Raw genomic sequence first — 21,138 nt, forward strand, 5'->3', positions numbered from 1 at the left:
ATGAAAGCAGCTATCAGTAAGGAAAGCAGCTATTGGCTGTCCTAGAAGTCGCTAAATTACGTCATCACCTCATTTGCATAAATGGCCTTGTGCATGTAATTGTGATGGAAGCTGTAGGAGAGAGGAACAACGTCGTGGGGGAGACAAAAAGTGAGTTAAAAAAAACACCCTAAATATGTTAAGAACTACAGATGAACTTTCTTCTGTCGTTTCTTGTTTTTTTTTATGTCACAATTCCAACCCTCCTCCTTTATCCGGGCTTGGGACTGACAAAAGTGACCCAAAAGAGACACTGGCGGAGTTGCTTAGTTTTTTATTATAAAAAAAAAAAAATGTGTTTACTTTTCTTAGTTTGGTTTTTAACCTTATGGTCCACTTAGGTAGGAGCCTACAACAAGTCTCAGTAAAACATGAACATTTTTAACCCTTTTTTAAACATTTTTTTTTTAATACAATCTAAATGGACCAAAAAGAGACAATAGAAAAAACTCTCAATGGCAATGTGCGAGAATTATGGTGACTAGTCTGGCCCTAATTCATGTTCATTTTTTATGTATGCCAGGGCGGGATCAGCTAGGGTCGGCTTCCTGCATGCGCGATTCATTTGCAGTCTCGGCGGGGTGAACCTCTCCTGCTCTGACTGCAGCTGGGAGGTTCTGCTGTGTGAGGACTGGGCCGCCTGTGAGTGCTTTGAGACGGGGGTGGGGCCCACGGCAGCGCTCGTTGAGAAGAGTAAGAACGCTATGTGCTTTCACTTAAGTCTCCAATAACACCAGAAAAAGTCGCTATTTTGAAAATGTGTCGCTTGAGGGGTCTGAATACTCGCTAAATATAGCGACAAAGTCGTTAAATTGGCAACACTGATCCTATCTAAAAAGGGATTAGTGCAATCCGGGATCCTTTGGACTTCCCTACCTTAACCCCCTACTACTTATTCTATGGTATATTGGCGATCACACACTGTAATATGCATCCCGCCACCTACTTTGCGGGATGGAAACAGGATTCCCTTAAACTGAACTACCAAAAAATAAATAAAACATATCTGATCCCTACACAGGCTCAAGGGGAACCTGGGAGGGCGGGGTCTTCCGGCACCAGTACCCCTTGCAACTCTTCCAATGTTAAGTTCTTGCGTCCAGAACACTTTTCTGCTGCAGCCACAATAATGTCTAGTTTCTTCGACTTCTGGTGTACAGTTTATAACTGTGGCAATGAACACAAAATCCCCCTTTTTGAGGCACAGGGTACCTTTTTGTCTGTCAGCAAACATTTACTACAGGCTGTGGGGTATCCACTAGCATTACTTGTTTTTGCAAACCTTTTAATCGCCTCTGCATATGAGATTTGATTGACTGCTCTAACTTTTGACACTTCAATTTCCTTCACCCTTACAGGGCACTCCAAGGAACTCAGCATCATGATATCAACCACAATTGCAACACCGTTGTCCTTCTACATACCTTTCTTCAGAATAATCTTTTTGTCTGCATACACTTGAAACATGGCCCAATTCTTACACTGCAGTGGTTTGGAGACGAAAGCTCTTACGTCGTATCTTACAAAACCAAGCTTCACATGCATAAGTACTTGCTCTTTATTTAAAAAACAACAGGACATGTCAACTTCAATTGGGTAGGGACGTCCCAAGAATCCAGATAGCAAAAGAGCTGGTTAAAAAGGGTACTCCACCGCCTCACTATGGTACTTTACCGCGTCTACTGGAAGATCAGATCAATTCACACAAAATCAATGTGAAAAACAAATGCCCCATAGGACTGCATTACCACCTGCACATAAGTTTACGTTTATAAACAACAAAAAATTTACATGGATTTCATCAGCCAGTGAGACAGACTTGCAGACTATAACATTTGAAAATAAGTACAAAAGCAAATTAAATGGTTAATTTAGTTAAATCATTGTGTGTGTGTAACACTTTTATTGTGTGTGATTGTAAATACAGAAGTGCAAGAAAGAGAAATGGACCACAGAGTACATTATCCATGACTGAGGGTTTCTTCTATTAAACTGAACAAATATACAATTATTTTCTAATCAATTTGAATCAAATTAAATGTATTTATACAATTTAAATGCATAGCTATCACTCTATTGTGCTGTCGAATCAGTTCTGATTTGACCATTTAGACCCATCGGACAATCATAGTCGGGCGGAACATTGAAAATAGCTCATCATCAAAGCAGAGGTCATCTGAGGGTGATGCAAGATATGGCAGCTTCAACACAAAGTCTCTCAATACACCTAGTGCTGCCACTCCGATAGTGGAGAACACAGATGCCAGCTGGTAGAGGGCCTGTCCCCTGGCACTGCGCCCCAGACCTGGCTGAAGACTAGGGATCAACTCCTGGAGCTCCAGAAGCTTAGGGTCTCCTTCCATAGGTGCCCTGTGGCTAGAGATCTCATACATACTGGGTCCATACACCTCAGTGGCTGTCACAATGACACATAACCCCTCAGCGCTTTTTGCAATTCTCAGTGCAGAAGGTACATAAAATCCTTAGATCAGAGAAAGCCTGCAGGTCCTGATCTTCTTGATCCCTGCTTTTTACAACTGGCAGCTGATTTCATAGCTGAACCAATTACATATGTGTTCAATCTAACCCTGGAATTTAATGAAATTCCAAAGATCTGGAAATCAGCATTTGTCCTACCACTTTTAAAAGGGGGAGATCCAACTCTTTTAAATAATTATAGGCCAATCTCAAAGCTGTCACCCCTGGCGAAAATACTTGAATCCCTTGTCTATAAAAACTTTTATCTGTTCACTAACTCTATTTTATCAATGTACCAATCGGGCTTCAGAAAGAAGCTTAACACAATTACAGCAGCCGTTAAGGTTTTAAATGATTTCACTGAAGCCCTTGACAAAAAACAGCACTGTCTCACTTTTTATTGATCTCTCGAAGGCTTTTGATACCGTTGATCATGCTATACTGAGGCTGAGATTGTCGAGTGTCGGTCTTTCGGCGCATGCAGCTGCATGGTTTGCTAACTATGTGTCTGATAGAAGAACTCGGTGCACTCAATTTGATGGGCTCATGTCTGTTAAATTGTCTGTCTAATGGTGTGCCCCAGGGCTCTGTACTTGGTCCCCTCTTATTCACTATTTTTTTAAATTATTTAGTCAAATGTGCAAAATGCACAACTTCACTTTTATGCTGATAATGTTGTTATTTATTGTTGTGCCTCATCTCTCACAAAAGCTTTCCAGAACTTGCAAACTGCATTTTATATTGTTCAACATACCTTGTGTCAATTGAAGCTTATCCTCAATACTGACACCTAAACTAACTAGTCTTTCGATATAAAATTGTTTGACAAATTAAAACGTGTCAGTATGTCACTTTCACGATGTTGGAGTAATAACACGTCCACAACTACTTATGACATTGGCTCAAATCTAGGATCCCTCTGAACCTTTCACCTATTACTACCTCTCAGGGCAATGAGATTGAGACTGTAACCTCGTAAATATATTGGAATTTAGTTTGGTAAATGGGCTTTTATGTACTCTGCGCCATCGGCTTGGAACTTCTTACAAAATACTTTTAAATTGGAATAACTTTTTTTTAAACATTGATGAAGGATTTTGAGACTGATTCCCTGACCTGTCAATATTTTTAATTTGCTGTTTAATGATTTTGAAATACTCTTGTGAATTCTGTTTTTTTTCCTAGGTTACCTTTAGTTGTTCATGTTGTCTGTCTGTAATTGTGTAATGACTTGGTGCTGCCTATCTTGGCCAGGACGCTCTTCAAAAATAAATTTCAAATCTCAATGAGCCCTTCCTGGTTAAATAAAATAAGAGTCCTGTGAGGCCATGCATGTTATGGACACCACATTGGATCTGGAAGTGGTGGGCCAGAAAGGGGCTGAGATGCTTGTATCCCATCACACCCAGCACATGCCCTGTGCTGGTCATCTCCCTTCAGGGTTAGAGCAAACTTAGAGGACCAGAACACCCAGAGAAATAAGGTGTCCATAACTGACAGGATGTCTGACTGGTAACTGGTGTTCTCCTTGCCGTGGCCCTTGTTCAGATGTGGACTTTACAGGACAAACGTTACACCCAGGCCGAAATAGCAGGCTAATAGGTGGATGAGGATGGATCCCCCTGCGTCGTTGATCTTCAGGTACTTGAGCACAGCACATTCATTGACTGAAAACACTGGGATCTCCAGCAGGGCTTTGACTAAGAGCTGCACTAGGCTGGTCTTCCCCAGGACGGCCCCAAAGGAGATTAGCACCACGGCACAGGCAAACTCTACATTGATCAGGTTGATAACCCCCTGGTGGATATTCCCATCATGGCTGAACTGGAAGTAGCCCTGCACCAGAATGGCCCACTGGATGGCGAAGGTGGCCGTCAGAAGGTTGAAGACCGTCCCACTGAAGCCGTAGAGGCAAAAGAAGACCAGAAGGCACCTCAAACCGATTAATATCATCACCTGAATGCCAGCAAAGAATGGGTAATATCTGTAAAGTGCATTGTCCACTGGTTTGGTCTCATTGTTCTGCAGTGCTAGGAAGAGCACCTCCATGACAGGCATTCTCACCCTCAGAATTGTGAAATGCTTCTTCACCTGACAGCTGTTTCACAAATATGACCAGCATTACTTTTTCTTGCCATTGTATTATCTCTCCCTAGATAAGAAAAGCATAGAAATACTGCTACTTGTACTTTGGCTTTTACAATAAGCTATCGCAGGGTCAGTGTTGGAGAAGCTACTCTATAAAATATAGCTACCAATTACTTCACATTGGAAGAAGTTGAGCTACAGTAAAGCTACCTTGAAAATAAATATATATACTGAACCAAAATGTAAACGCAACATGAAACAATTTCAAAGATTTACAGTTTATATAAGTCAAATTTAAATAAATTCATTAGGCCCTACTCTACAGATTTCACAGGACTGGAACAACAGATATGCATCTGTTGGTCAGATACCTTTAAAAAAAGTTAAGGGTGTGGGTCAGAACCAGTCGGTATCTGGTGTGACCACCATTTGCCTCATGCAGATCTCCTTCGCATCGACTTGATCAGGGTGTTATTTGTGGCCTGTGGAATGTTGTCCCACTCCTCTTCAATGGCTCTGCAAAGTTGCTGGATATTGGCAGGAACTGAAACATGCTGTCATACACATTGATCCAGAGCATCCCAGATGTGCTCAAGGGGTGACATGTCTGGTATGCAGGCCATGAAAGAACTGGGATATTTTCAGCTTTCAGGAATTGTGTACAGATCCTGGTGACATGGGGCCACGCATTATTAGACTAAAACATGAGGTGATGGCGATGTATGACTGGCACGACAATGGTCCTCATTGCCATTGATAAAATGCAATTATGTTCATTGTCTGTAGCTTATGCCTACCCATACCATAACCTCCCCTGCCAAAATGGGGCACTCTGTCACAACGTTGACATCAGCAAACCACTTGCCCACACGACACCATACAGGTGGTCTGCGGTTGTGAGGCCGGTTGGACACATTGCAAATTTCGCTGTAGTTCGGTTCAGCGTAGTTTGTTTATGTTTTCGCTCCAACCATAAAAATTAGCAGGTTGATAAGCTAAATCAGGTTAGTTACAACTGGGGCTGTAGTGAAAACCTACAGGAGGGTAACGCTCCAGGAACAGGGTTGTAGAGCCCTGGGCTAGGCCTTGTCTGGTGAGTGGGACTTTTATATATAATTTTTTTGTTGTTGCAGCTAACCAGTGCCCCCGCACGTTGACTCTGTACCGTTATCCAGCTGTATATAGTCTTGCTATTGTTATTTTCAGTGGTGGAAAGAGTACTGTAAAATCCTACTCAAGTAGAAGTACTGTTACTTTTAATGAAGTACTTGTGTTGAAAACTACTCAAGTAAAAAGTAGCACATTTTAAAAAGTAGTTCTATGTTACTTCTAAAATAATTAGCTATTTCAATTTTGATTATTTTCATTCTCCTTTTACAATAATGGACATTTGAATCCAAGCTTCACAAACAAATGAATATCAAAAACATTTACTTTTCTATATACTAATGTATATTGTGGCGTACAGCAGGTCAGCCACCAGAGGGAGACTCGTTGAGGCCTGGTGACAGACGGATTACACATCACGAGGCGATGGCTTTATCTGCTGGACGTGCCAGGTCTCGACAGGCTTTCCTGCCAGGACTAATTGTGGCTGATTGGTGAGTAATCAAGGGCTGATTGCTCACCAGCTGTACAAGTCCCAGAAAGCTGCCAGAAGGGCAGCACACAGGGGAGAGACTGGGGTGTGAAAGGACTCCAGTATAGTTGGGGACGGTACCGGAGGAAGTTCAGTTTTTGATTCCCACAGGATACAGCAAGATCCGGAGCCCAGAAGACGGTATCCCGGAGAGGGTCTCTTGGGGGAGACCTTTTCTTTTGGACTTTTATTTTAATAACAACCTTTTGAAACTGAGCTAATCCTACTCTGTCCGTGTCTGATCTGTGTAAACGTTTTGACCCAACCCCTTGGTCTGCCACAATATGTGATATTGTTTACATGTAATGCTTGACAGGCTAAATGTTCCAGAAAATAACCAACAAGATCAAATCAATTTTTAATATTAAATCTTCAACTTCACATGTTCAAAAGGCATATTTTTTTTTTGCGGAACTACCTATCGAACACTTAACTCACTTCACTTCCCTCTGAATTTGCCATTCAGTTTCAGTAGGAGCAAATTTTCTAACTTAATTGAGTCTATCCTGGCTCGCTTTGCAGTGAAGAGTAGTCCAGCACAGCTAAGAAGACGCTCGAAGGCAGGCCTGTGTTGAGTTTGAGGGACAACTTCTTTATGTACGGAAAACCATTTTGTCCGATGGACTAGCAAGATATCCATCCAGCTCCCCTGTATCATCTGACCCTTTGGTTGTCAGTGATGAGAAGAAATCCTCTTCATCCGATGAATGCTGCCTTAGATGCTCAGTCTCGTCCCGTGTAACTGTGTCAAAAGGATTCTTCAGGTAAGCCAAACTTGTACCTTGGAAACAACACAACATTCACATGTCCAGTGCTTCAGAAAACTGTTGTGTGGCTGGCAACACAATCATATTATTGGCATTGCAATAGCTCTAACACAGACTTCCACACTTGTTATTCTCAGATACTGAGATTGATTTGAGTTGTTCAAATGCATTCAGACCTAACAAATTCTCTAATGTTGAGTCCATGTCTGGCTGTACCCAAACATAGTTATATGCAAAGGTTATTGTCCAGCACCTGTAATGAAACTTAAAGAAAAACAAACAACTATTAAAGACTGAAAGACCAAAAGATATCATATGGACAATGAGGTTCAAACCTTTTGGAGTAAAGAAATCATACCGACTGTGATGACATCAGCTTTGTCAGTCCAAGACGTCTTGAACTTTGGCAGAAGGATTGCAGCAGCAAAAAGCTGTGGCTCCTCCATCATTTCTCCAAAGAACTTTTGGAGACCGTTCTGAATGGCTCTGATAAGTGGTAGGCACATTTCGAAGATGCTTCCGGCCTTTGAAGTTTTGTTTTTAGAAAGAAATCACTGGTCTCAGATTGTAGAATGTTCAAGGCTTCATCACTTTGCAGTACTCATTCAAGAAGGACGTTTCGGCTGGGCTCAGCCTGAAAGACAAGGTAAATGTAATACCTCTTAGAATTCTAACATCTCATGGACAATAAATATTACTGTAATAGGAAAACATTACAATGATTCAAAGAATTGCCAGTCACATTTTCACTTTTAATTCTTCACACACATTTCTTATGGCATCCTCCCCCTTCTCTTGTATGATACGCGTGATCCTCTCCACAGCCAGGTAAGTTGAGTTCAAACGTGTCTGATTTGGACGGATCAACTGCAGTTTGCACTCATTCTCTACAACTTCAGCTTGTTGCAATGAGGTTCAGCAGGTGACATGCACACCGTTGATGCTGAGGGAGTTGATATTCTAGGCCACTGTAATTTTCTAGGATGGAATAGGTGTCTTGGTATTCAACCTGCTCTGCTGGCTCTTCAGCATCTGAGTCTCGGTCTGCTGACTCAACTGCCTGGCTCTGCTCATGTAACAGTATATGTTTAGACCGTCCCCTCGCCCATACCCGGGCGCGAACCAGGGACCTTCTGCACACATCAACAACTGACACCCACGAAGCATCGTTACCCATCGCTCCACAAAAGCCGCGTCCCTTGCAGAGCAAGGTCTCAGAGCAAGTGACGTCACCGATTGAAACGCTATTTAGCGCACACTGCTAACTAAGCTAGCCGTTTCACATCCGTTACACTCACCAAAAACATTGAATGCTTTGCACTCTCTGTTGTGGTTCTTACCACTTTCCCCCTGATCCTCTATGCACAATGGATGTCATCGAGGGCACCTGCAAGCACATCAAATGTGTGGGAACCTCTCAATCTCTTGCATGCGAGTGCAGCAGAACATCTTACCAGAGTTTCTTAATCTATCCATGTAACTCCTTTGAGCTGTCCAACAATCAGTGGTGGTGGCAACATAATTTACCCTGCCAAGGTCTGCCATAACTCTCTTCTTCATGTTATTGCTTCATGTATTCTTGAATGAACAGTAGATCACTTTGCATTGAGGATGCAGGGTGGTTACCAACTATTTAAAAGCTGGTTGTTTGACCAGAGAATAGCCCTCAGATCAAATTGACAAGCTTGTCAACGGTTGCCTGTGAGATGCACCTGGCTCCTCCCACTGCCATCATTTCAGACATCTTTGTTTTCTTGCAAGTTGAAGAGGTGTTTGATAGTTCCTTGGTTCGTTTGTTTGTGGTTGCAGAGGTGAGCATATTGTAGTTTTGTCATCTTTAATGGATGTTTCCTCTGTAGACAAAATTATTGCATCAATCTAGGCAAAATGTATAGAGCCTGACCAGTTTGGTTTTATACAAATGAACTTAAACCAGCACAAAGTGCAATCTGTAAGTATTTGGGCAATGACAACATTTTCGTTTTGGTTCTGTAGTCCAGCACATTGGATTTTAAAATAATGACGATGGGGTTAAAGTGCAGGTGTTTTTATTCATATCAAATTAACCATTTAGAAATTACAGCATGTTTTGAATATTGTCACTGTCCAAATACATACGGGTATTGGGGAATATTGTTCTTTCTTTTCCCCAGTTAGAAGAACTATAGTTTTACCAAAAAAGATTTTGGGCTATTATTCGAAACTCAATGATCCAAACAGATATAGCTAGGTAATAAGCAAGCAAAAAAATACATACTGTACAAACCTAAAAAGCCCAGGTATCAAAATTATTTATTTATTTTATATTCACAAATTCATTACTTTCACTATTAGCTATCCCCAACAACTTACATTATGGGGATGGCTAGCTACTAGCCACCATAATGTCAATGCGGTAGTAGCACGCACTACAGCTTATAGTTCTTCAGCTGTATAAAGACGTTGGTCAGGGTTAGCTTCTCACTAGCTAGCAACAGGATTAGCTAGCTAACGTTAGCATTATGCTACAGATTGAATGCAGCTGGCTAGTAGCAACACTTTGTTAGCTACATTACATAGCCTACACAACACGATAAAATATATTTATAACTTTTGTACCACTACATGTTTCCTCAAGTTTGATGCAGAGTTTTTGTAGTCAGCCACCGCCACCATCTTTGGTAAGCAGAGCTTACATTCCATAGTTACACTGTCTTCTCTTCTCTGCTTGAAGTTGAAGTGTTCTTTGCGATGCGGCCAGGGATTTCCTTCCTCGTGGTTTTCAGAAGATCCGTCCACTGGTTCTGTGTCTGTATTGTCTCCTGAACCTGCTTAATCTCGTTAGGCTCCATTTATTTTTCAAGTTGATTAGGAAACCTTTTTTTTCATGGCATGTAGCTACCTTTTTTTGTACTGTTAGAAAATCCTGCTACCGATCATCACTTCGTCTGCATACACAGCTATGATTGGGCCATTTTGGCGCGAAGCGTGAAATTGAATTGTATTGGTCCATCTGGTCACGTTACTTATCAGTGACAAACAAGTGAACAGTTCTAGCCGCTACAAAAGGCGCAAACTTTATGTGCTTGCCATGATGATGTGTATCCTTTTTCTAGATTGTACTCTGTGTAAAGTGTGGCAGCCCACTTTCCAGATCCCAATCACAGGAATTCTAATCACCTGTTCACAGACCTGCATGTCATCATCCCACACTATTTAGTTCAGTTCCTTGCACCCCATCACTGTGAGGTATTGTTTGTTTTGAGAGAGACTTTTTCGGAGCACTGGGTTTTCACCGCCTGTCTCTCCTCCCATGTATGATAGTTTTTGCCTGCCTGCCTCACTCATGACGCCTTTTGCCTATTCCCTGCCTGTACTGTTGCCATTTTTGGACCTACCGTGTATGACCTGCCTGCCCCTGGACCCAGCTACCTACCTCCTATGGAGGAGATTTTCTAGATTTTTTAGTTTGATACAATGTATTGGAAGATTTTTGGTCCCTACTAAAGGCCTAGGTCCTATAGTCACGATTTGCCACTGTGACTACCGCTGTACCCCACAGCTACAATTATCTGTAAGGTCTCAGTCAAAATTTCAAACACAGATTCAACCACAAAGACCAGGGAGGTTTTCCAATTCCTCGCAAAGAAGGGCACCAATTGGTAGATTGGTAAAAAATAAGGTCTGATTTCAAATGATGTGCTCAATAATCAGTTTAAAACTTTTACTTTGACTTATATAACACTGGAGATTCCCAGTTGACAGACACTATCCCCTCAAGTTTACCAATACCGAAGCTAAACGACAAAGTGAGAATGGATCTTGATAAACCACTTACCTCTTCAGAAATTTTACAAGCCATAAAGTCCTTAAAGAATGGCAAAGCACCGGGACCAGACAGGTTCTCAGCTGAGTTTTTTAAAGACATTTGCTTAACAACTCGTACCGCTTTTAGCCTCAGCCTTCTCCCACCTGTTTGATACCAAATCTCTACCCCATACTTTTTACCAAGCCTCTATATCAATAATTCTAAAGAAAGATAAGGATCCCATTGAGTGTGCCTCCTACAGTCCTATTAAGCTATAACATATTGTATAAAACCCTATCACTTTTCCTTGAGACTGCCTTACCTTCTATAATCAACCCCGATCAGACAGGGTTTATTTAAAAACAGACACTTTTTTTTTGTTGAGATGCCCATTTAATATTATATATATTATATATATATATATATATATATACTCCACCCTCTGCAAACTCAGAAATAGTTATTTTGATGGATGCAGAAAAAACATTTGACCATATTAGAATGGAATTATTTATTCCAAGCTTTAAAGGGCTTTGGTTTTGGAGATGCATTTATTTAATGGGGTAAAATAATATACAAATTTCCACTGGCTTCTGTTTGAAGTAATGCCATCCTTTCAGAATACTTTCCTTTACAACATTCCACTAGGCAGGGCTGTTCACTTTATGCTGATTATATACTTTTATTTATCTCTGATCCAATGTTATCTGCACCAATGGTTTTGAATACTCTTGAAACCTTTGGGGAAATATCTGGGTATAAACTATATCTGCATAAATGTGAAATGTTTCCTATTCTCCCGCATGATGGATCCACCAGTTTGGCTACACTTCCATTCAAAAGGGTCACAAGCAAATTCACATATCCAGATGTTTCAGTTACTCTCCATTTTGAAAGACTTCCTAAAGGCAAACTTTACAAAGCTACTAGAAAATATTAAACTTGACTTTGAGCGTTGGTCTCTTCTCCACCTTTCACTATCTGGATGCATAAACACTGTGAAAATGAATGTCTTGCCAATGTTTACCCACCTATTTCAATGTGTTTTGGGGGATATTTGTTTTCAGCTCATGAAACATGGGACCAACACTTTACATGTTGCATTTATTATATTTGATCTATCAATAAAAAAGTGGTCAGATGAAGCGGATGCTAAGCTACAGGACTGTTTTGCACCCCCCTACGCTGCTGCTACTTTCTGTTATTATCTATGCATAGCCACTTTAATAACTATCTACATGTAAATAATTATGTCAATTACTTTGACACCGGTGCCCCCACATATTGACACATTGACTCTGTACTGGTACTCCCTGTATATAGCCCCGCTGTTGTTATTTACTGCTGCTCTTTAATTATTTGTTATTCTTATCTCTTACTTTTTTGGGGGGGATTTTCTTAAAACTGCATTGTTGGTTAAGGGCCTGTAAGTAATCATTTCACTGTAAGGTGTTGTATTCGGCGCATGTGACAAATAACATTTGAATTGATTACCCCCAAGCCATAAGCCTTCTGAACTGCTAATCAAGTGGCTACCCTGACTATTTGCATTGTCCCCCCCCCTTACGCTGCTGCTACTCTCTGTTATTATCTATGCGTAGTCACTTTCACTCTACCCACATGTACATATTACCTCAATTACCTCTACTAACTGGTGCCACCGCACATTGACTCTGTACCAGTACCCCCTGTATATAGTCTAGCTATTGTTATTTTTCTGCTGCTCTTTAATTATTTGTTACTTTTATTTTTAAAAAATGACTTAACACTTATTTTTCTTAAAACTGCAGTGTTGGTTAAGGGCTTGTAAGTAAGAGTTTCACTGTATACTGTATATATATTCTGTTGTATTCGGCGCATGTGACAAATAAAATTTGATTTGATCTATCTATAAAGCAGGCATTGAATATCCCTTTGAGCATAGCAAAGCTATTAATTACACGTTGGATGGTGTATCAATATACCCAGTCACTACAAAGATACAGGCATGCTTCCTAACTCAGTTGTCGGAGAGGAAGGAAACAGCTCAGGGATTTCACCATGAGGCCAATGGTGACTTTAAAACAGTTACAGAGTTGAATGGCTGTGAAAGGAGAAAACTGAGGCTGGATCAACAACATTGTAGTTTCTCAGATGAAATCCGTGCCACCCTAGTTCATCATGTGCTCATACATGGGAGGACTATGAGAGAAGCTGGACAGCTAGGCATGGTCCTATGGCTCAGGTCCTCCTAGAGAAAGAAAAGAGAGAGAGAGAATTAGAGGGAGCATACTTAAATTTGCACAGGACATCGGATGAGACAGGAGAAATACACAAACTCTGCTTGTAACCCCACAGATTGTAACCTGACAACACCCATGCAACTAGGTGTCACACACACCCCACATACCTGTTGTAAAACATTGAAACGTTAAATATTTGTTAAACTTAAATGTCCTTGTTTTTGAAAGAAAAGCACATTTTTTGTCCATTAAAATAACATCAAATTGATCAGAAATACAGTGTAGACATTGTTACATTTATTGTTTGTTTTTCATATTAATAATACCATTTTTAAAACAGAAATACTTTATTTCCATAAGTATTCAGACCCTTTACTATGACACTCAAAATTGAGCTCAGGTGCATCCTGTTTCCATTTATCATCCTTGAGATGGTTCTACAACTTGACTGGAGTCCACCTGTGGTAAATTAAATTGATTGGACACGATTTGGAAAGGCACACGCCTGTCTATATAAGGTCTCATAGTTGACAGTGCATGTCAGAGCAAAAACCAAGCCATGAGGTCGAAGGAATTGTCTGTAGAGCTCCAAGACAAGATTGTGTCGAAGCACAGATCTGGGGAAGGGTACAAAAAATGTCCCCAATAACATAGTGGCCTCCATAATTCTTAAATGGAAGACGTTTGGAACCACCAAGACTCTTCCTAGAGCTGGTCAACAGGCAAACTGAGCAATCGGGGGAGAAGGGCCTTGGTCAGGGAGGTGACCAAGAACTAGATGGTCAGTCTGACAGAGCTCTAGAGTTCCTCTGTGTAGATGGGAGAACCTTCTCTACAGCGCTCCATCAATCAGCAGATTCCTACATTTGAGGTCGTCAATCCCCTCCATCTTTCCTCGCACCCCCAGAGGCCTTGATGAGCTTGACAGATGGAAGGCAAGAGAGTTATGTTAGTTTCTCCTGTACATGGGGAAACCTATGCTGAAGGGGGCATTTTCATGTTTGAAAACCACCTGCAGACAATCAAGAAGATGCGATCTGTGAAGAGTCCCCTAGCTCAAATAGTCAACAGACTGGAGGAGAGTCTGACCAGGCCAATTGAACAGCCAAAAAGCCAAACCACAAAAAAGAGCAAGGACCAGACCAAACCTGTTGCAAGATGGAGAGAGCTGTGAGCTTGTGGTGGTGGTTGGGAAAGAGGGAAAGGGGCTTTGAAAACTGTACCACCAACCGGAACCTCTGTTCTTGGAGTCATGCAGCTCATCCCTGATTGGTATGTTCAAATACCACAGGAGAAACACTGTTGTAAAATGAATACCAACCACAGATATCTGGCAGAGGGCCATACGAGTGGAGAGAGGACAAAATACCATTTTTATTGCAGTACTACATCTGAAGATGCCTGCTGTGGAGACTAACACACTGACACAAACACAAACAAACATGGTGGCTGACCTAGCTGAGATCTTGACGAATGGAAGTTGTTCCATTGCCACTAGTGGCACAAACATGGGCCTGACAGACCTGACCTCTGAAGATGCAAGGTTGTAACTCTCTGGAGAGGAGAGGCCGCTATTAGATGAAGGAAGACATGCCACTGCCAAGTAACTCTCAGAACTCTCTGAACTCTCAAGATGCCTGCTGTGGAGACTAACACACACTGACACAAACACGGTTGCTGCCCTACCACATATGAGATCTTGACGAATGGAAGATGTTCCACTGCCACTAGTGGCACAAACATTTGGTGAGAACACAAAAACCGTATGCCACAGTGCCATGGTAGTGGTCACTGATCAAAGTTATCTTTCAAATCATATCTAATTTTATTGGTCACATACACATGGTTAGCAGATGTTAATGCAAGTGTAGCGAAATGCTTGTGCTTCTAGTTTCAACATTGCAGTGGAATCAGAACATGATTTTGTGCATACGCGTGTCACGGTTTGGGGTTTAGCTTGCCCAAAGCCTGATGAATTTTTAATGAGCTTATTTGAACATATTCTTCATAAACATTGAGACACCTCACCAGTGATCACATATAACTAAAAGATCTTCACTATGAACTCACCAAAAGGGATTCACCTTGACATTGGATACAATTCTGAAAGTAATCAAATGATCATGAAATAATGGAAATGCACACTTATTTTTTTTGATTGTCCATGATCAGGCGCAGTGGGTCCTGGAGGTGGAGGAAAGCGGGCACCATCAGCCAGAGACTGACAACACACTCGTCTTGTTCCAGGACAGAGAAGAGAGTGACTAAATGCAACCAATTGAGGAGTTTTTGTATGGAGGTCAATGAGAGAGTATTGAATTTGGTCAGCAAAAAAATGTAATTGCTCATTTACTATATGAGGTGAGGCTTATTTGATGTTTAAGTTTTACGAATGTACTGATACAAGTAGACAAGGTCACAGTGGATAATGACTTTATTTCAAACTTTTAAGTGTGGAACTGCACTGCTTGCATTTTGTCTACTTGTATACTGTATGTGCAAACCCTCAAGACAATAACAAACCCTCAACACCATTCTCAGATGGACTGTACACAGCCGCCCAGCAAACAGCTCACTTCCTGGCACCACAGATTCAATTAATTCATGGTATTTTAACCTTTTATTTTAGGTTTAGTTTAACCTGAAACATGTATTTTATACTTCTCAAGTACTGTATTTTTATTAATGTGACTTGCAACATTGAAAATGTGACTCTACATTCACCTTCTTTCACGTGCCTTCCATATTTTCTTAAAGTTTAAGGACATGTATTTCCATTGTTAAGGTTAAGTTCTTTGTTAGAACCTTTGTAGGATGGCATCGTTAAATCTCCAAGCTGTTTCCAAGCTATTTCCGAAAACCATCGTTACTAATGTTGCACTTGAAAATGCTCTTTATTTACCGACTGCCTCAGACCACTCGTAGGACAGCTAAGGGCATTATTATACACAAGATATCTGCTATACACGGAATCAATATGTTTTTCTGTCTCTCTGTGACCACTGTTAGCTTCAGAACAAAGTTGACTACAAATACAAAGTTGCCAATGTCTTTGGAATTGTTACAAACAATCAAAGGATACAAATATACTTAAAATGTAAACTGAAATGACTGCATAGCAAGATAATTAAGCAACATGGGCCTATATATTTAAAGCATATTGAAATCAATTTCATGTTTAATCAAGTTCTATTTTCTATTGTACTACATTTTCGCCCTAAGCATTTAGAATAAGCTGCCTCACTATTTGCAGCCATAGGTGTAATGTATCTTTAGGGGCTGATCTGTCGTCAGTATTGTGAAATAATTATAATGTTAAGGTAAGATTTGAATGGAGAACTTTTCAGAGAGCAGTGCTGGATTTCTTTCGATCCTATCAGTATCAACACATATCTTTCTTGTATGTTGGAAGCATTGTCATACAATCTGCGATGGGAGCTTTAACAGTACATGGATAAGGTTGATAGAATCCATGTGTGATCACTGCCATGCAGTCATGGGTGAACAGGGAGTACAGGAGGGGACTGAGCAACAGGGAGAACAGGAGGGGACTGAGCATGCACCCCTGAGGGGCCCCCGTGTTGAGGATCAGCATGGCAGATGTGTTGTTACCTACCCTTACTACCTGGGGGCGGCCCGTCATGAAGTCCAGGATCCAGTTGCAGAGGGAGGTGTTTGGTTCCAGGGTCCTTAGCTTAGTGATGAGCTTTGAGGCCACTATGGTATAGAATGCTGAACTGTATTCAATGAATAGCATTCTCACGTAGGTGTTCCTTTTGTCCAGGTGGGAAAGGGCAGTGTGGAGTACAATAGGGAGACTGCATCATCTGTGGATCTGTAGGGGCGGTATGCAAATTGGAGTGGGTCTGGGGTTTCTGGGATAAAGGTGTTGATGTGAGCGATGACCAGGCTTTCAAAGCACTTCATGGCTACAGACGAGAGTGCTACGGGTTGGTAGTCATTTAGGCAGGTTACCTTGGTGTTCTTGGGCACAGGGACTATGGTGTTCTGCTTTAAACATGTTTGTATTACAAACTCGGTCAGGGACAGGTTGAAAATGTCAGTGAAGACACTTTCCAGTTGGTCAGCGCATGCTTGGAGCACACGTCCCGGTAATCCATCTGGTCCTGCGGCCTTGTGAATGTTGACCTGTTTAAAGGTCTTACTCACATTGGCTAAGGAGAGCATGATCACACAGTCACCCGGAACAGCTTCGGTGTTGCTTGTCTCGAAGTGAGCATAGAAGTCATAGAAGTGTGGTAGGCACGTATCACTGGGCAGCTTGCGGCTGTGCTTCCCTTTGTAGTCCATAGTAGTTTGCACGTCCTGTCACATCCGACGAGTGTTGGAGCCGGTGTAGTACGATTCGATCTTAGTCCTGTATTGAGGCTTTCCCTGTTTGATGGTTCGTCTGAAGGCATAGTGGTATTTCTTGGTTAGAGTCCCGCTCCCTGAAAGTGGCAACTCTACCCTTTAGCTCATTGTGGATGTTGCCTGTAATCCATGGCTTCTGGTTGGGCTATGTAAGTACAGTCACTGTGGGGATGAAGTCATCGATGCACTTATTGATGAAGCCAGTGACTGATGTGGTTTACTCTTCAATGCCATTGGAAGAATCCAAGAACATATTCCAGTCTGTTAGAAAAACTGTCCTGTAGTTTAGCATCTGTGTCATCTGACCACTTCCGTATTGAGCGAGTCACTGGTACTTCCTGCTTTACATACAGTATTCTTATACACAGTGCAGACCTGAGATGACACAAAGTGAAAAAAAACTGCTCAAAAGTAACATATAAATGGTCCTCAACACACAAACTGTGAACACATTTGTGTGTTTGAGGTTCTTGTTGTGGGTGTGGGGGGGGGGGGGGGTTCAATCCAATGCACTTACAATAAAAACACTCAAAACATCATCACTGTGTAATGAAACCATGCAATGATGAGATCTGGTGTTTGTTACTCTTGCACACGTGCAACCTGCCTAAATGACTACAGACCCGTAGCACTCACATCCGTTTGAAAGGTTGGTAATGGCTCACATCAACACCATTATCCCAGAAACCCTAGACCCACTCCAATTTGCATACCGCCCAAACAGTTCCAGTTTCATTGATTATGTTGGAGTGTTTGTGTTGACCAAATGCCCTCAATAGAGAACTGTGTTCAATCAAGAAAACCTACTCCTGACTCGTTTATTCCACCTTTCCACTTTAGTGACGCCCAATTACTTGGTCCGCTCACATTGACTACAGCTCAGCGTTCAACACCATAGTACCCTCATAGCTCATCACTAAGCTAAGGATCCTGGGACTAAACATCTCCCTCTTCAACTGGATCCTGGACTTCCTGATGGGACGCCCCCAGGTGGTGAGGGTCAGTAGCAACACATCTGCCACGCTGATCCTCAACACTGGAGCTCCCCAGGGGTGCGTGCTCAGTCCCCTCCTGTACTCCCTGTTCACCCACGACTGCATGGCCAGGCACGACTCCAACACCATCATTAAGTTCGCAGACGACACAACAGCCTGATCACTGACAACGACGAGACAGCCTATAGGGAGGAGGTCAGAGCCCTGACCGGATGGGGCCAGAATAACAACCTATCCCTCAACGTAACCAAAACTAAGGAGATGATTGTGGACTACAGGAAAAGGAGGACCGAGCAAGCCCCCATTCTCATTGATGGGGCTGTAGTGGAGCAGGTTCCATGGTGTCCACATCAACAACAAACTAGAATGGTCCAAACACACCAAGACAGTCGTGAAGAGGGCACGACAAAGCCTATTCCCCCTCAGGAAACGAAAAAGATTTGGCATGGGTGCTGAGATCCTCAAAAGGTTCTACAGCTGCAACATCGAGAGCATTCTGACTGGTTGCATCTCTGCCCGGTACGGCAATTGCTCGGCATCCGACCGCAAGGCACTTACAGAGGGTAGTGTTAGGGCTAAGCTGCCTGCCATCCAGGACCTCTACACTAGGCGGTGTCAGAGGAAGGCCCTAAAAATTGTCAAAGACAACAGCCACCCCGGTCATAGACTGTTCTATGAGTACCAGAGTGCCATGTCTAGGACAAAAAGGCTTCTCAACAGTTTTTACCCCCAAGCCATAAGACTCCTGAACAGGTAATCAAGTGGCTACCTGGACTATTTGCATTCTTCTTTTTACGCTGCTGCTACTCTCTGTTTATCATATATGCATAGTCACTTTAACTATTCATTAATGTCCATAATACCTCAATTGGGCCGACCAACCTGTGCTCCCGCACATTGGCTAACCGGGCTATCTGCATTGTGTCCCGCCACCAACCACCCGCCAACCTTTTTTCTACACTACTGCTACTCTCTGTTCATCATATGCATAGTCACTTTAACCATATCTACTTGTACATACTACGTCAATCAGCCTGACTAACCGGTGTCTGTATGTAGCCTCGCTACTTTTATAGCCTCGCTACTGAATAGAGCCTGTCTTTTTACTTTACTATTATTTCTTTACTTACCTATTGTTCACCTAATACCTTTTTGCATTATTGGTTAGAGCCTGTAAGTAAGCTTTTTACTTACTTACAACACCTGTTGTATTCGGCGCATGTGACAAATAAACTTTGATTTGATTGGATTTGAATTTGCTTAAATTAATAAGAAATACACACCTGGTGTGAACAAGAAACGAATTGTTCAGAGATTTGAAGTAATTGTTTTGAAAAAAAGAATTATCATTCGAGAATTGAGCCAAAGCTATTGAGAGAACCTGTAACATACACAACACAAAAAATCATACAAAAGAATGCCAAAACAGCTCCTACACCATTTTGCATGTCTATTTGAATGTATGAGAGACACTGTTCTTTGTTACCTTTTACATGCACAGAAACCCGAAAAAGTGTTTTAAACACCAATATGAAGAACCACATATTTCAGAGAACTTCTATTCTGTTTGAAAACACATTGTGTGTTTCAGAACACTTAAATTGGCTTTACAGCCTCCAAACACCAGATCTCATCTTAAGTACATTACTTTGCATGGTTTCATTATACAGTGATGGTGCTTTGAGTGTTTAATAGAGGAGGGAGAAGGCAAAGAATAAGTCCCTGATGAAATCAGAGCCACAATTGTGGACTGTGTCATCAAGCACAAGACATTTGCAATGTGGATACAGCAAACAATTCCATCAGGCTAAGAGGGATCCAAAGTGCAATCATAAATGACAACATTGCAAATATCACTTCTGTCAGCATTTCCACTCTAGATGGAGTTTAGAAAAATAATCAAATGACTATGAAACAACTCTACAAGGTGCCACTTGAGAGGAATAGTGACTGAGTGAAGGAGCTGCAGTACTGTGCAGGATGTCCAGGTACTAGTATATCCAGGTAGGAACTGTGGTACCAGGATGTCCAGGTAGGAGCTGTGGTACCAGTATGTCCAGGTAGGAGCTGTGGTAACAGTATGTCCAGGTTAACCATTTGTGTGCACATGGTATATTGTAAAGGGAGTTTTACTGTACTTCAGTGATGCCTGTATATATTTCCTGAAGTTTTTGATACCCATAAATACATTTCTACTTGACTAAACTGTCTGATTCCAGAAAAAGCTATGTTAAACTAACTTCATGTTTTGTTTCTGTGTTACTATATAGATAATAATGGAGCTGGAAGGACATGCAATGACCCACATTCTTGTTTTTGTGGAAGAGGCTAGGTTCAATCTGGCCGAAGGCAGAGACGTGGAAGCAATCTCATTGGCCACGAGCCACAATTGTCACACCAGGCCAACGTGGGGGCAATATTACAATGTGTGCTGCCATTTCTGAGAATGTTGTGAGCAAACATATTCCACACATTGGGTCCTATAACACCCAACTTCTCCTGTCCTTCCTAAATACACTGTACAGAGACCTAATACCAGAACATGAAAGAGATTGCATCGCAAGGGAAAACATCAGATGTGATTCTGACTAAAATCTCTGGCCAGACCAACAAGAGCAACAGGGTGTCCACCAAGAAGATGGGAACTTGTAGTGTTACGTAGTGTGCGGAGGTACTATTTATTGTTTTTTACAGAACTGTCGCAGGTATTTTTTGCATAGATGTCATTTTGTGGCAAATTTTCTGTTCA

General features: G+C 41.7%; 1 long non-coding RNA gene across 1 annotated transcript; it reads left to right on the top strand.

The window, feature by feature from the left end:
• The first annotated feature begins 5 nt into the window (after positions 1–5).
• On the top strand, positions 6–7,084 carry LOC118966029. The gene is made up of 3 exons (XR_005053228.1): positions 6–150; positions 563–732; positions 6,074–7,084. It is a non-coding gene; the product is annotated as an uncharacterized LOC118966029 (long non-coding RNA).
• The last annotated feature ends 14,054 nt before the right edge of the window (positions 7,085–21,138 follow it).

The sequence above is a fragment of the Oncorhynchus mykiss genome, chromosome 9 (assembly GCF_013265735.2).
Source record: "Oncorhynchus mykiss isolate Arlee chromosome 9, USDA_OmykA_1.1, whole genome shotgun sequence".
NCBI classification, from domain to species: domain Eukaryota; kingdom Metazoa; phylum Chordata; class Actinopteri; order Salmoniformes; family Salmonidae; genus Oncorhynchus; species Oncorhynchus mykiss.